At 39.7% G+C, this 16,931-nt stretch overlaps 1 protein-coding gene and 1 pseudogene across 9 annotated transcripts in view; one reads left to right on the forward strand and one right to left on the reverse strand.

Annotated features, from left to right (window-relative positions):
* The window catches only part of HDAC8 (histone deacetylase 8), a 340,920-nt gene that overhangs the window by 173,752 nt on the left and 150,237 nt on the right, over positions 1–16,931 (forward strand). The window lies entirely within an intron of this gene.
* Positions 13,460–15,162, reverse strand: LOC132535897 (histone acetyltransferase KAT7-like; annotated as a pseudogene).

The raw sequence follows: 16,931 nt of genomic DNA on the forward strand, positions 1-16,931 counted from the left end.
TTTTTTTTTTTTAGCAAGACATCTCAAAGGCCAACCAACTTTAATTTCTCAATTAATTACAGAGACTGTGGGAAAGGGTCACCTGTTCACACAAAGAATTTTTTGGAATATGTGCATATTTTCTCCTCTGGTCTCAAAAAAGAAGGAGCAATTTTCTAAATGTATAATCTGCGTTCTTATCTATCTTTTAAAAAGTCCTGTAGGTGATATGTCATACCTATGTTCTTTTGGTGGCAGTCCTGGTCTGTCAGTTTTCTTTGAATAATTTAAAATTTAGATAACACATGATAACCACAAGAATTGGCCTGGTATTTGTCTAGCAATTAGTGAAACACATCCCCAATATGAAACATGTTGTTTGAACTATTGCCGTTCCCTTTAGTCATATGAAATGGGCTTTTTACATTGTAAAAACAGGTTAATATGAATATTCCCCAAATAGGTTAATAGAAAGCTCGCTGGAGGCCAGAGGAAATAGCACTGTGGTTTATGCAACAGATTTTTAGGCTTGAGGCACCAGTGGTCCCAGGTTCAATCCCAGCATGACTATAAGCCAATACTGAGCAGTTTGAGCAGTGATCTAAAGAGAAAGAGAGAGGGAGAGGGATAGGGATAGGGGGAGGGGGAGGGGGAGAGGGAGGGAGAGGGAGAGGGAGAGGGAGAGGGAGAGGGAGAGGGAGAGAGAAGGAGAGAAAGAGAGAGAGATGCCTGTCTGGGGCATGTGAATCTGCAGATTATCCCTTATCCAAAGGTAAACCTTCTCTTTTCTCACTCCCACACCTCTCAGGAAGCATGTTGTCACAGATCAGGATGTGTAGCTATAGGCGTTAGTTTGTGTGACTTAGATTAATGAACAACATGTACAGACTCACTTTCTCAACCCATCTCCCAAGGAGTAGAGATGGCCCTTTGAGTCTCCCAAATACAGAAGTCATACACGTGGAAGCACTATGGTCTTTAACATTACTATTATTTTTTCCGAGATCGGGCGTGTTCAGGGTGGTATGGCCGTAGACTATTATTTTTTATTAGAAATAGCTCAGACCAATTTCTTTCCATTTTCTTCTAGCTATAGATGTGGTAAAATAAGTATTTTAGAAGAAACATTCATCATGACTAGAATACAGATAAAAAGCATGCTGCAAGTTAAGACAGTTTGCCATGTGAGGTGTACTAGAAGTCTCTTTCCTTACTTACCTTTATTCACTATTTGGGGAGCTTTATGAAATATAAAGGTTAGCAAATTACCTTTGCTCACAAATATAATTGCTATTATTGCTCTGGGACTATCTCAGATGCCATTGTAAAATACAACCCTGAGACTTTCAAAACTGATCAAGTTGTGTCAAGAAAGGAATTTGAATTGTAAAAGTCTCAATTGAGAGTAAGTTCTCTGTTCCTCGGAAGCAATACAAATTGAAGATTTGTCTGCCTTGAAAGGTTAATAAGGGTCTGAGAATTAGCTCACTGGATAAAGTGTTTGCTTTGCCATATACACAGCCCAGGTGTGAGCCCTGACACCATATGAGAGGTGCTATGTGGTAGAGGAAGCTTTGGTACTATGGTGTCTCCTCCTTCTCTTTCTGGTCTCTATGTGAATGAAAAAGTGGCCCAGAGAAGTGAAATTGTATGTGTGTGTGAGGTGCCAGTTCTACCAAAAAAATAAATCAATAATTTTTTTTTTCCCAAAGGTAAATACTGCCTCTGATACTTGGAGAAGCTGTGTGTCTAAATGGAGGTAGACTTGGTCTTGTAGAGAGACATGTCCTCTTGATGTACTGATATAGTCTACCAGATTAAATGAGATATATTATATGCCTGGTGCCTAACACACAGTTTTTGGTACATAATAGGTATTTTTGAAACTCAGGTTTTTGCTTTCCCCTTTCCGTGCTCCTAACAATTTATTATATCCAAATATTTATGACATTGTTATTCATAAATTTGTCTAAACCAGTTTAATCTCTTCTGTCATATCCTTCTGGTATAAGAGACCTGAGTCATCTAAGAAGGAACAAAGGTGAAAATTGAAATGACAGTCTTCCAAGTACAATGAGATAACATCTTGATCAAAATTGCCAAAAGTAGACTACACCACGTGAAGGCACATATGACTTTTGAGCCATAACAGCAGAGTTGCACACAAATATCCTTGTGGTTCTCATAAACATATCAACAAGTGGTAGATGAAAGCATATTTGCTGAGCACCTTTGTGTATAAGACACTATGCTAGGTGTCGTGGAACATAAAGATACAAAATCCTTATTTCTCACACAGGCAGCCTGAGAGAGAGGGTGTTAATCAGAGCTGAGGAAATGGAAAGATGCACAAATAACATTTCAGAGCATAGTAAGAATCACAGGAAAATAGGAGTGATGGTTGTGGAAATGTATGTTAAACATACAGAACTAGAGATGAGGTAAGGAAGTGAAAGGCAAATGCCAATGATTTCACTTATAGGTGAAATCTAGAGAACTATAAAACATATGAACTTGCAAAAAAAAATCCGAGAAGTAAACCAACAGTCTGTAAGACTTTGTGAGAATTATGGTGGTTATCATTGGTTAGGGTAGTCACAGAATTTTGGTGGTTCATGTGGTATGAAACTGTACCCCTGTAATCTTGTAAAGCAGCATTGAATCATTATTAAAATTGTAAAATATGAAGAAAACAAACAAAGGTACAAAGTAGCCTGATTTCTAGGAATTGAGAATGTAATTGAGAAATCTAATTAGAAACCTAGCTGTCAGTTGTTAGACAAGCCTTTCTCCCTGTCTTCACTCTGGTTTTTTTGCTTTTGTTTTTCTTTTGCCAAGGATAAGAGCCCTCATCCTCCAAAGGTCCTCTACCCACCTCTGTATGGCCTTTCTAGCTCCAGCTTCAAACCCTATAGTTTTAAAATAAACACACAAATACCCTTTTCCAAATTATAGGAATCCCCTTTGTGCTGTTCTGTCTCATTTATTCCTTCATTTAACAAATATTCATTAGGCCCCTACTACTTACCAGATCCTATTAATACCTTGATTCATAGATACAAAGGCAAACAAGATAAACCTAGTGCCCTCAAAAGTCTTATCATCTAATAAAGGAAAAGGCTATGTGCTCAAATCCAGAATACATGAGGTGCATAGAAGAATTGTTTTATCAAGACTTTGAACAGAAGCTTGGAGGTTGCTTGGGAGTTTTCCAGATAAAGAAGACAGAATAACATTCTAGGCAGAAGGAATGGAAGGCACCACTGAGAAGTCAATATCAAAATATAGGTCTAGGAAAGAAAGAGACAGAGAGACAGACAGAGAGAGAGAGAGAGAGAGAGAGAATTGTAGCTTAAATGAAAATTGGACCCCAAAAATGAAAAACCTTGAGTGTTGTGCACAAGAGTTTACACTTCTGTGAAGACAAATGGCTTGGGGGCCAGGTGGTGGCACATTGATTGAATGCATGTCTTATCTACTATACCACCTTCTGGATCGCTCTCTCTGTATCCCTCCTTCCTCTGCCTCCTCCTTCCATTTTAATCTATCTCTACCCAATCAATAATAAAATAATTTTTAAAAGACAAATGGGTTTGGTTTTACAAAACTCTCTGGGTAGAGCACGGAAACTTGCCAAGGGAAGACCTGTTAAGAGGTTTAAGTATACTCCAATAACATTTTAGAGTCTATACCTTTCCTCTGATCATTTGTGTTTTGGTTTTCTTCACCACCCTTCACTGTTTTAGCCAAGTGTTGAATTCCTACCAAGGTGGTGTTCATTCATTGAACAACAGCTGAATAAATGAATGTTTGTCTAAACATTCACATTGGAAAATTTTTGCCTTTAAAATGGAAGAAATGGAAGCATATGATAGCCTTTCTCTGAAATTATTTTAAGTCCAGTTGCAATGACCAACCATTATAAGACAATGCCTCTATTCCAGGTGCAGGAAAGAGCTAGATTGCCAATAATGGAAAGGAGTTGAGAAAGCAAACCCAGCACAAATATTAGAAGTGATTAGTGGTAGATTTCAAACATAGCCCCCATGCAGTACAAAACCAGTGATTCCATAAAGCCACTGATCAGAGAGTTCATCACACAGAGTTGCGAAGGCAGGTTAGCCACCCAGGTATGGAATAAGGAAGCAATTCCATATGAAAGAATAGTTGGGCCCTGCTGAAAGGCTAAGAAGTATGGAATCTATGCAGAGTTCTATCACAGGGAAAGCCCAAAGACCATGTAGTACACCTTAAAAAATTAGTATATGGCTAATTTAACAAAGTACCCATGTTATGTAATAATTCTTATGGATTATTATATATAAGAATGTTCTGTAATCCAGTACTACTATTTGGATCCTATCAAACATGGTCCCTCTCACATGCAGGCCCTGTGCACCAACACTGTGATGTCTACCCAGCTCTCATTCTGGAGCATTTTTTTCCACACAGAAATACATACAATACTGGAGATTGTTTTGGTGCCAGAACTAGAATCTGGGCTTCAAGAATAGCAAGGCATGTACTCTATAAGCTGTCTCCCTAACCCTAAGCTGAATTTCCTGCAGACCACATTTAGTTAGATCATGTTATTTTTTAACTTTACTTATTGATCACAATGTTTTCTTTATTTGGATTTAACATGGTTTGTAATTATAAGATTTTAGGCATATAGTTCCACATGTGTGTGCATGCATGTATGTACAAAACTCACCACATATACTACCAAATTCACTGTATCTCACCCTTGACTCTGTTAACCACCAAGTTTTCACAGAAACTAAGAGATATTTTGGGGGACCACAACAAGGCAGGACTAGAATGACTTCAGGAACCCACCAAATCACCAGTGAGTGCAAATATGTGTGGCTCATGGACAAAGAGGAGCCTAGGGAGAGATTAAGTGCATGGTAACAGTCCAGCAGTTTATCAGTTGAGGCACGACCTCCAGTCTGTTTTACCAACAAAAAGACTGCTGAAAGGAGGAGAGGACTCCCTTAAGACTCACCAAATGCAACTCTAAGTGTCCATTGCTACTGCCCTCAGAGGCTGGAGCAGCAGGGGGAAGTCCTGTGCTGACATCAGGGGACAGAGAAGTGACCAGGAAACTCAGGAGATCTACACCTTAGTGTCCTAGCAGTGGGGCTGTGTGGTGGGAGCCTTTCCATGTTGTTCTCCTGATGAAAACATAGTGAATAGTTACCTCAGAATCTACAGACTATAAACAAGACTTGTTTAGAAATTCACAGGGCCCAGGAGTGCTTCCCATCTTGTCAGAGAAGCTGCATTGAGCCTGGAGCTTTGGATCCTTGGGGTGTGAGAATATGAGAGTATCTTTGCATAACCACTGTGATATCTCTCCCCCATCTTGCTTTATCTCTTGGTCAGGAGTGAGGGATTAAGTTAAGAAGCCCACTTATAGTTTAAAAGCCTTCAGGCTCCCATACCCTACAGGGAAGAAAAAGAACAAAAGAGGCTTTAAAAGCCACTGTACTCAAACTCAGGGATTAAAATGATATTGAAACAACTGTTAATCTTCACAACTGTGAACCTGTAAGTACCTTACTTAGACACAAGTCAATCCAGGCAACAGTCATCAGTAATTTGAATAGTACTGAGGGGCCTCATAACATACTATATAAAATGGTTAAACCAACAAGAAGAAATATTGGACAAATGAACCAGGACAAGAGTCCAGCTTAAAGCCTCCCAAAGGTTGAAGCACAAATTAATGAGGTCAATATCCAAACACTAGTTAAGGAAATAATCACAGGAGTGAATAAAGAGTTTGAAAGAATTATCATAGGAAATGCAGAAACAACAAAGGAGAATCTGGAAGAAAACACTAATTATCTCAAGGTTATTGAAGAGCTGAAAGATGAAAGAGCTGAGCTAAGAACACAACTAGATGAACAAGCTAAAACAGTATCAAAACAAGGTAAGAAAATAGATGAACTACAGAAATCAGTAGTGGGAGTGATAATAGAATAAATGAGGCCAAAGACAAAATTAGCATGATCAAGGATGAATTAGAGACAACTAAAAAAGAAGTAAGAGATTTCAAAAAGACATTAAGAGATGCTGAAAACAACAACAGAGACTTATGGGATGCAAAAGAAATAATAAACTCATTATTGGATTACCAGAGGAAGAAAGAGAGGGAGGGGAAGAACTTCTCTATTCTAGACAATATAAAAGACATAAAGGTCCATAAAGCCCAGACGGTCCCAAACAGAATTAACCCAGACTTAAAGACACCAAGACACATCATATATAGGATGGAAAGGAATGAGGATAAAGAAAGGATCCTGAAGGCTGTGTTGTATGCTTTACATTGGTTTGTTCTAGCCCTCCCCCGCCAAGAAAATTGGATCAGTCCAGTTAGTTTCGCGAGCCCGCTTGGCCCCGCCCCTAGGAACCCCACAAGGGTTCCAGAGTTCCAGAGTAGGAGAGAGTGCTTGCGCCACCGCAAAGAGACAGCAGAGTTCTGTTTGGTGATTAGTTTGTCTTAGTTTATGAATCGTTGTTCTTGAATAAAGAAATACAGTTTCCCTGCCCAGCCGTATGTTTCTGGTCATCTCTGTTACCCGCCCATGAAGCTAGCCCGGCCAGCTGGAGCTACCGAATTTTTAACAACAAGGCTGCAAGAGAAAAACAAAGAGTCACCTACAGAGGAAAACCTATAAGATTGCAGCAGACTTCTCCACACAAACAATACAGGCCAGAGGAGAATAGCAATAAATCTATCGAGTGCTCAATGAGAAAGGCTTTCAACCAAGACTACTGTATTCTGCTAGACTGTCATTCAGACTAGATGGAGGCATCAAAACCTTCTCAAGGCAAGCAACAGTTGGAAGAATTAACTATCAACAAGCATGCCCTCAAAGGAGTTTTGAAAGATCTCCTATAAATAGTCAGATGACAATAAATATGCCATATATGAGAACACTCTAAAAATCTACAAGAATTGCATTAAAATATCTTCAATCTATCTTATCAATAACTGTCAATGGCCTGAATTCACCTATTGAAAGGCACAGAGTAGGAAGATGGATCAGAAAATACAACCCAACAATATGCTGTCTACAGGAAACCCACCTAACTCAACAAGACAAACACAGACTCAAAGTGAAAGGATGGAAAACTATCATACAAGCCAATGGCCTACAGAAAAAGGTAGGAATAGCTTATTCTTATATCTGACACAATAGACTTTAAAATCAATAAAATTAAAAAGGATAGGGATGGACACTACTTAATGCTCAGCGGATGAGGCAATCAAGAAGACTTAACAACTATTAACATCTATGCACCCAATGAGAAGCCATCTAAATACATCAAACATCTACTGAAAGAGCTACAGCAATATATTGACAGCAACACAGTCATAGTAGGGAACTTCAACACCCCACTTTCTCAACTTGACAGATCATCCAGGTAGAAAATCAATAAAGACATGAGGGAGCTAAATGAGGAGATAGATAAACTAGAACTATTGGACATTTTCAGAGTCATTCACCCCAAGACACTGGAATACACATTCTACTCAAGTCCACATAGGTCATTCTCAAGGATAGAACATATGTTAGGCCACAAAGACAGCATCAACAAATTCAAGAATATTGAAATCATCTCAAGAATCTTCTCAGACCACAGTAGAATTAAACTAACACTTAACAATCAACAAAAGATTAGTAATAGTCCCAAAATGTGGAAGCCCAACATTACACTACATAACAACTACTGGGCCAAAGAGTAAATCAAGGAGGAAATCAAAATGGTTCAAGAGTTCAATGAAAATGAAGACACAAGCTATCAAAACATTTGGGGCACAGCTAAGGCAGTACTGAGAGGGAAGTTCATAGCCGTACAAGCACACATTAGGAAACAAGAAAAAGCACAAATAAACAACCTGTTGCACATCTTAAAGACCTAGAAGAAGAAGAACAAAAGAATCCTAAAGCAAACAGAGGAACCATTGTAATCAAAACTGCTTGGTACTGGAACATGAATAGACACACTGACCAGTGGAATAGAACTGAGAGGCTGGAAGTAAGCCCACACACGTATGGACAACTAATCTTTGCCCAGAGAAAGCAAGAGTCTCTTCAACAAAGGGTGTTGGAAAAAATGGACTGAAACATGCAGAAGAATGAAACAGAACCACTATATTTCACCAGACAAAAAAGTAAATTCCAAGTAGATAAAGGACTTGGACAGTTTGTATATCCCAGTTTTTCACGTACATGCAGTTTGTATCCTGAGGATACATCCTAAGGAACCCAACACACCCATCGAAAAAGATCTGTGTACACATAAGTTCTTAGCAGCACAATTAGTAATAGCTAAAACCTGGGAGCAACCTAGGTGTCCAACAAAAGATGAGTGGCTGAGCAAGGTGTGATATATATATATATGAATAGTACTCAGCTATTAAAAATGGTAACTTCACCATTTTCAGCCAATATTGGATGGAGCTAGAAAAAATCATGGTGAATGAAATAAGTCAGAAACAGAAGGATGAATATGGGATGATCTCACTCTCAGGCAGAAGTTGAAAAACAAGATCAGAAGAGAAAACACAAGTAGAACCTGAACTGGAATTGCATATTGCACCAAAGTAAAAGAATCTGGGGTGGGTGTGGGAGTGAATACAGGTCCAAGAAGGATGGCAGAGGGCCTAGTGGGGGTTGTATTGCTATATAGAAAACTGGGAAATGTAATGCATGTACAGACTATTGTATTTATGGTCGAATGTAAAACATTAATTCCCCAGTAAATTATTTAAAAGATTTTTATTTTTATTTATTTTTTAATATTTTATTTATAAAAAGGAAACATTTACAAAACCATAGGATAAGAGGGGTACAACTCCACACAATTCCCAACACCAGAACTCTGTCTCCCATCCCCTCCCCTGATAGCTTTCCTATTCTTTTTTTTTTTTACATTGCATGCAGCAGAATTTGGCTTTTATTTATTTATTTTTATTTAAGAAAGTATTAATTAACAAAACCATAGGGTAAGAGGGGTACAATTCCACACAATTCCCACCACCCAATCTCCATATCCCACCCCCTCCCCTGATGGCTTTCCCATTCTCTATCCCTCTGGGAGCATGGACCCAGGGGTCATTGTGGGTTGCAGAAGGTAGAAGGTCTGGCTTCTATAATTGCTTCCCCGCTGAACATGGGCATTGACTGGTCGGTCCATACTCCCAGTCTGCCTCTCTCTTTCCCTAGTAGGGTGACTCTCTGGGGAAGCAGAGCTCCAGGACACATGGGTGGGGTCTTCAGTCTAGGGAAGCCTGGCCGGCATCCTGATGACATCTGGAACCTGGTGACTGAAAAGAGAGTTAACATACGAAGCCAAACAAGTTGTTGAGCAATCATGGACCCAAAGCTTGGAATAGTGGAGAGGAAGTGTTAGGGGGATACTCACTGCAAACTCTAGTGTACTTCTGCTTTCAGGTATATATTTTGCAGTAGTTTATGGATACGTGTGAACATATGCTCTCTCTCACAGAAACTGGTGTATATCTAGGTTTTGGGATTTTGTTAGAAAGTGAACCACCTGAGATGGAATTAGAGTATACTATGAAAGGAAAGGTCTAACCCAAGTAATGAAGCTGAAGGGTTGTCATTCCACACGTGAAGTCTCTGGACACAGTCTGAAGTGAAGCATGTTGAGGTGGCAATCATTGTGTTGGTTAGGTTGTGGTCGACAGATGCAATATTATTTGATATGGATTGGGAGAGGCATACGGGAAAGTGGGCCCTATCCAAGGGTTCCAGGACTGGGGGAAGTAGAGGCTCTATAGTGGAGAAGTGAGCTTCCTGCTGTCTTAGGGTTCCAAAAGACAATTGATAGTTAATGTTATCATCACATTATTTGGTAATTGGGTTAACTTTGAAAAGTCCTTTTGTTAGGGTTTGCTGTACAGTACTCAGTATCTTGTATATAGCTGTGTTATTGGTTGCTTCTGATCTACTTGGTCTAGGCTTTTGAGAGAGTCTGCATATCAATTACACTGCATATATTGAGAAAAAATTCAGTTTGTTTTTTGAAAAACTTCGAGACATACAATTAATTTTCCCCCTCTCGTATTAATTAACTCCCACCACCAAAAGACTGTGACCCATCCCTCCCACCCACTCCCACCCCCCACTGTCCCAGGAAGCTGCATGTCTACCCCTCACCACAGGGTTTTTACTTTGGTGCCCTACTTACAATTTGGTCAGGTCCTGCTTTTAGTTTCCCTTTCAGATCATCTTACTCAACTTCTGTTGATGAGTGGGATCATCCCATACTCATATTTATCTTTCTGACTTAGCTCACTTAACATAATTCCTTCTAGCTTTGTCCAAGATGGGTCAGAGAAGGTGGGTTCATTGTTCTTGATAGCTGCATAGTATTCCATTGTGTATATATGCCACAGCTTTCTCAGCCACTTTCTCAGCCTATGTTCATAGCAGCACAATTCATAATAGCTAAAACCTGGAAGCAACCCAGGTGCCCAACAACAGATGAGTGGCTGAGAAAGCTTTCCTATTCTTTAACCCTCTGAGAGTATGGACTCAAGGTCATTGTGGGATGCAGAAGGTTGAAGGTCTGGCTTCTGTAATTGCTTCCCCACTAAACATGGGCATTGACAGGTCGATCCATACTCCCAACCTGTCTCTCTCTTTCCCTAGTGGGGAAGGGCTCTGGGGAAGCAGAGAGACAGGACACATTGGTCAGGTTGTCTGTCCAGGGAAGTCTGGTCGGCATCATGCTAGCATCTGGAACTTGGTAGTTGCCAAGAGTTAACAACAAAGGCAAACAAATTCTTGACCAATCACAGACCTAAAGGCTCGAATAGTGCAGATGAAGAGTGGGGGGGGGGGCTCTCCCTTTTGTAGATAGCTAGTAGGCATATTTTAATTATATTCCAAAGGGCCTGTGGCTATACTGGTGTTTTGTTTGTTTTTTGCCTGAGCCTGAAATCTGATATGCAGGTGGATCCTAATTATTGTCTGGGGAGGTGATGTCATGGCTGGCAGAAACATCAGAAAGCTGCATCAGGGAAGAGAGTAGCTCCGAAATATGGGAAAGATGTATAAGTATTGTTGACTGTAAACCCCATCTATTTGATGTGATCTGGGGCACATATTCTTCTTAGGAGCCTATGTGACCTTTACATCCTGGTAGCTCAGAGCTCACATTCTGTGGTTATAAGTAGGAATGTTCCAAGCTGCCCCAATACAGGACCCATTTCCTCAGGTGTAGCATAGAGTATATTGTCTCCCTAATTCATTCCACATGTTTTTAACACTCTTTATCTCTGCAATATTTTTCCTTCACATTTACTCTATCTTTGGTAAATAGGTCCTTCATTTCTATAAATATTGTGATCGTCAACCATCATTTCTGTGATGAAAGTTTCTAATTTCTTTAAAGTGTCCTTATGATGAATCTTCTGAGCTCTTTCTTTTGTAAGTGTTCCCATTCTACATCCTGAATTTCTACTACATAGATTCATTTTATTTAGGAATTCCATATTTCTTAAAGCACTTCCTGCTGCTTTTCTATGTCCATGCACCTTGAGTAGCTCCTGTTGTTTGCAGGAAGTTAGTGCTATGAATTCAGTGATGGATTTGTTTATAAGGTATGATAATGGAGAACCAGACAGTGGTACACCTGGTTAAGTGCACCCAGGTTCAAGCCCCTGGACCCCACCTATGGGAGAGAGCTTCACAAGTTATGAAGCAGTGCTGAAGGTAGCTCTCTCTCTCTCTCTCTCTCTCTCTCTCTCTCTGTATTTCCCCTTCCCTTCTCAATTTATCTCTGTCTCTATCCAATAATAGATAAACTTTTTTTAAAAAGGTGTGATGATGAGGGGAAAGGTAGCAGAAGAATGACATAGTACAGTAATGACATAGTACAACCTGGGGTTGCCCACTGAGGCTTGTGATTTGCACAGCTCAGTGAATAGACTCTGCCCTGTGCCATGACGTCTCCAGATCCCAGTTGCTATCAGTGCACCAAAACTGTCCTTTCCACATGTTTAGCAGGACAGTTTTAGTGGCCCCACCTGTATGCAGACAACTATTGATTTCTGCCTGAAGTTGCTCTTGCCTAAATGGTTTTTCATTGAAGGAGTGGGATTTAGGATTGCCTCTCTTGTATTCACTTACCTATTTTCAGTTTTCTCTCCCCCCACCCCACACACACACACATAAGATTAGTTCTTATGGGTTGCTCAGCACTGTGGCCCCTCAGAAAGTTCCCTATGGTCAGGGGTTAAGATCCCACAGTCTTCTCTGACCCTAAGTCATACACCTGTATGCTGCTATCTATAGTAGGACCCAGCAAGTGCTATGCTTTCTACCCTGAAATATCCACTCATTCCCTCTGCACCAACTGCTCTCTGTCACCTACCATCAAGTAATGGTGCATCTTCCAGGCAGACCAGGCTGTGTTCTGGTGATGCTGTTCCGTGGTTCCTTCTTATATAGTTGTTTTAGCTGACTGTGTTTTCCTTGCTGTTATTTTGTCATGGCTCTACCAAGAAAAAATTAAAAGTGAAATGAAAACCAGGGGAAACATTCCCAATTCCTCTCTCTCTCTCTCTCGTTCTCTCTCTCTCTCTCTCTCTCTCTCTCTCTCTCTCTCCCTCTCTTCCCTGTCTCTCCAGAAGACTCATGTAAAAAGAGCTAGTGGTGGCAATCTTGCCTGCCAGTCAGGTGGCTAGGCAGTAAAATTACGCTATTACAAAGTCTAGAAATTACAATACAGACTCATTGGACTCAATAACAAAGTGAGAAGCAATGACTTAAACTCTTTGCCTGACCACTCATTAATTAGGTCCTGTCTCTTAAAATCTACATGTTTTCCTTTCCAAGACTTGAGTATCTGAAGGGCTTATGAAGTGCTGACAATGTTTACAGGATTCACACCTATGTACTAGCTAATTTATTTCATAGAAATTTCTCTTCCCTGGAAATAAGCTGTTAACAGGGAAGGTACCCCTTTCCCGTAACGTCAATAGCTTCTAAGCCCCTCGATCTGAAATTGTACATTCTGAGAGTCAACATTTTCCTCCACTTTGGAAAACAAATAACTTATATTAAAAGGCATCTTCCCGTAGCTCCATTTCATGTATAAAGTCATAGTGAAGAGACTGCATACATTGTAGTTGAGGAATGAATTTCTATCCTGGGTAAGAATATCCAGTCAGCTGGCAGTTAAATTTGTCTGCTTCTGTCATAATATAAAACAGGAAGAATACCACATCGCACTATACTATCTTGTGATCCAGAATTAATTTGTTGACCAAGCAGAGACTTGGGCAGTAGATCTTGATTTCATTTCATCCTCTTCAAACATAGACACTGAGCTATTGTGGATCCCGTCACCAGGCTGCTATTTCCATACATACTTAGCCATGTAGCAGCAGAGTATTTGTTGGCTCTTCATTTTTTAAAAAGGTTTATTTATCTTTATGAGAGAATGGCCAGCCCACTGGTCATCTCTGGCATATGTGGTGCAAGGGATAGAACCAGAGCCCCAGGATTGCAAATCCCTGAGCTCAACCACTGAGCAGCTTCCCTGACCCTTCTTCATGTATTTTTCAATAGAATTCATGCGTGGAAAGTTGGACAACCAGCGCATACTCTTAAAAAATAGAGAGAATGACACCAAATGTCAAGTTCATATCTACCAAAAGTAATTGTCCTATTATGTTACTCTGATCAGTTATTTGATCTGGCAACCTTAACTTCTCCAGGTCCTCTGATGTCCCAGCTTGTGCGCATTAGAAAAGATCTAATTGGGAATCGGTTGTAGCACAGTGGGTTAAGCGCATGTGGCACGAAGCACAAGGACCGGCATAAGGATCCCAGTTCAAGCCCCTGGCTCCCCACCTGCAGGGGAGTCGCTTTACAAGCAGTGAAGCTGGTCTGCAGGTGTCTATCTTTCTCTCTCCCTCTTGTCTGCCCCTCCTCTCACCATTTCTCTCTGCCCTATCCAACAATAACTACAACAATAAAACAACAAGGGCAACAAAAAGGAAAATAATTAAATAAATATTAAAAAGGAAAAAAAGAAATAAAAAAAGAAAAGATCTAATTTTAGAGTCACTAGCAAGATTTGCCAAGAGAGGTCCCCCGGTGTTCCCATAGGTCTGAGTGCATTCCATATATTTCTCTTTCTACTCTTTGCTCAACCTGGAATTCCTTTTCTCCTATAGTCCATCTACATCTCCCTTATATTGCAGCTGCCTTGCAAGATTGTTGCCTCCAGTGCATTCATCAGCTGAGAGGTGTTGATAGAACAGGCATCCAGAGAAGGTGAAGTGTTTATTTTGTTTTCCTGTAAGATGTTCTAGAGAGCTACAGCCTGACATCTAACACTTCATATTGAAAGAGTAGCTTTCACAAAAGTGATAGAGCTTGGGGGTGATAAGAAAGAACACTGTCTGTGTCCTTCAGAGCCATGTCCTGGGCAGTGTTCTCATCATGAACTGTGCTGGTGCTGGAGTTGTCTATATCAAACTCAGAAGATGCATTTTCAGATGAAGGTGGAGACTCATTATGATCAACTGTAGTCTTAATTTCTCTGGCTGGAAAATCAACTACTTGCTGTTTCCAAGCCAAAAAAAGCAGTCTGCGAAGTGGGCTTTTTATTTATTTATTTATTTATTTATTTATTTTTTATTTATTTATTTAGTGCCACTGGTGTAGGATGCCACTGACTATGGATCACAGACTATTCAAAACACTGCAAATTCTGATGAGGACTAGGATATTAGGAAACTCTGGTTCAGCTCAGCTGAGGAACTCGAGCAGATCACCATAATGAGCCATCACTTTCCAATTTGTCTGCCTGCTTCAGATTTGTAGAAAACTCTGATTCTTTGGTTCCATCTGAAAGACTGCCTGCATTCTTTACTTCAGTGTGTTGCCAACAGCTGTAACCTGGGAATTTTGAGTCCAGCAAGAGTGACAGTAGCAGTAGAAAGGGAGGCTCTGGCAGGCCACATGGCTGCCCTCTGCAGCAGTCCCAATCCTGTGCATGACCCCAAGTGCCTCCTGTTTCACAGTGTCTCCCCAAATTCTAGTTTCATCCAAAAGCATGAACCTTATTATTGGCCATATCAGTTGTTTACCCTGATGTGATAGGTTCATTTCATTTTTTGCAGAAATGTCTGCCAGATAGCCACATATTTAATTATGATGTCCTAGCCATATTTCCAGCAAAAGTGGTGTTCCATGACAAAAAAAAAATCTCTAGCTAATTGGCAACGTAATCACAGACATGGTTTTCTTCAAGACAATCACCATAGTATGGTTTATAGCAGAAGTCACTTTCTGTATACCTTCCATTTTGTCACACACGATTAAGTCCAGGGTCGAGAGTTAATAATTATTAGTGCTACAGCAAGAACATTCATAAGTGAATCAAGAGTTCCACCCCCTCCCCTGTGAGTGCATGGCAGTATTTTGGTGATGCACTCTTATAATATCACAGCACCTATAGTGTTCATCCATTACTGTTTTTGTCCCTCCAAGCAAATATAAACAAAGTAGCTCCAGGATAAATAGTAAGATTCAAATAACTTATTTGACACTTTTAATTTAATTTTAATTTATTTTAATCCCATTTGTATTTATTGCCAACCATTCACATAAAAATAACATCTTACGTGTAAAAACAGGTCAAGTCACATATGTAGGTTTTTCTGTTTCCAGTGTGAAAATATAATTCCATTAATGAGTTGTTATCTTAGTCTTCATGTTTAGAGTTAAGCTTCAACAGGTTATGTTGAAAAGAGGCAGTGGTATGAGCTAGTTTACTAACTCTCACCCAGCAACAATTGAATGCTGTCTACTATTCATATCTTTATTGTTCTCTAAGTTACTTGGTGTTTTTCTGGCCCACACAGTACAATAACTAAGGTATAAGATGCTTCAGCGAGTTTTTTGTTTGTGGTTTAAAAAGCTCTAACAAACTGTTTTTGTGTTTTAATGAGCTTATTGTGTCTACATTTAAAATAGTCCATTTCTTTTCTTTTAACTATAAATGTATGTCTGAAAATAACACCAAAACTTAAATAGCAAGTTATTTAGAAACCACATGAAAATGTCTGCACAAGATGCTATAAATTAATGACACAAAAATAATTTTAGTTGGGGGAGGGTGAGACAGCATAATGACTATGAAAAGGGACTCAAAAGTGCCAAGTTCAATCCCTTGCACAACCATAAGCCAGAGTTAAACAGTGCTATGGTAAAAAAGAAAAAAAAAAACCTTCTAGTCATATTTCCATTTCTTATAAATTGCCCCATTTATTTGATGCAAATGGCTTCCTTTGATAAGTCAGAGCCTTCACTTCAATTTAATCTTTTCAACTCCTTTCAATGTAGCTGCTGCATTTCTGATTTGAGAAAGCAAATATTTTTCTGATTCCTCTACTAAGCCAACAGTCCATATTCTTATTATGTTTCTACTTAGGTGGAAATAAAACTCTAGGATTTCAAAATAGCAATTTACTAATCAATAGTAAAGTTACAGAGATGATAGCAATTACAACCAGAAATATCATTACCACGCTTTTGATCAGGGAGTCTAATGGTGCCAATACTTCGGAGGAAAGGACTCAGAAACTTAAAGAAGGGATGGGAGAGAAGAATCAGAACCTAACCAGGCAAGAGATCACATTCTAAGGAAAACTGCTATATGGGACATAACAAGGGGTACAGTGAGGCTAGACAGCTGTTCATACCAGTCAAGGGATGCAGTGCTCAGATTAGAAAGTATCAGCTGTGACAAACTGGACCACACTCCTATTTTCAGCTGGGCTGTGCCACTTTTTTTTTGTTTGTTTACTTCACTGTGTTCCACTTATCTAATGCCTCCTTTGTTTTGTTTTTGTTTGTTGTTGTTGTTGTTGTTTTCCCTTTAGTTGTACT

Source organism: Erinaceus europaeus, chromosome X (genome assembly GCF_950295315.1).
Source record: "Erinaceus europaeus chromosome X, mEriEur2.1, whole genome shotgun sequence".
In the NCBI taxonomy this organism is placed as follows: Eukaryota; Metazoa; Chordata; class Mammalia; order Eulipotyphla; family Erinaceidae; genus Erinaceus; species Erinaceus europaeus.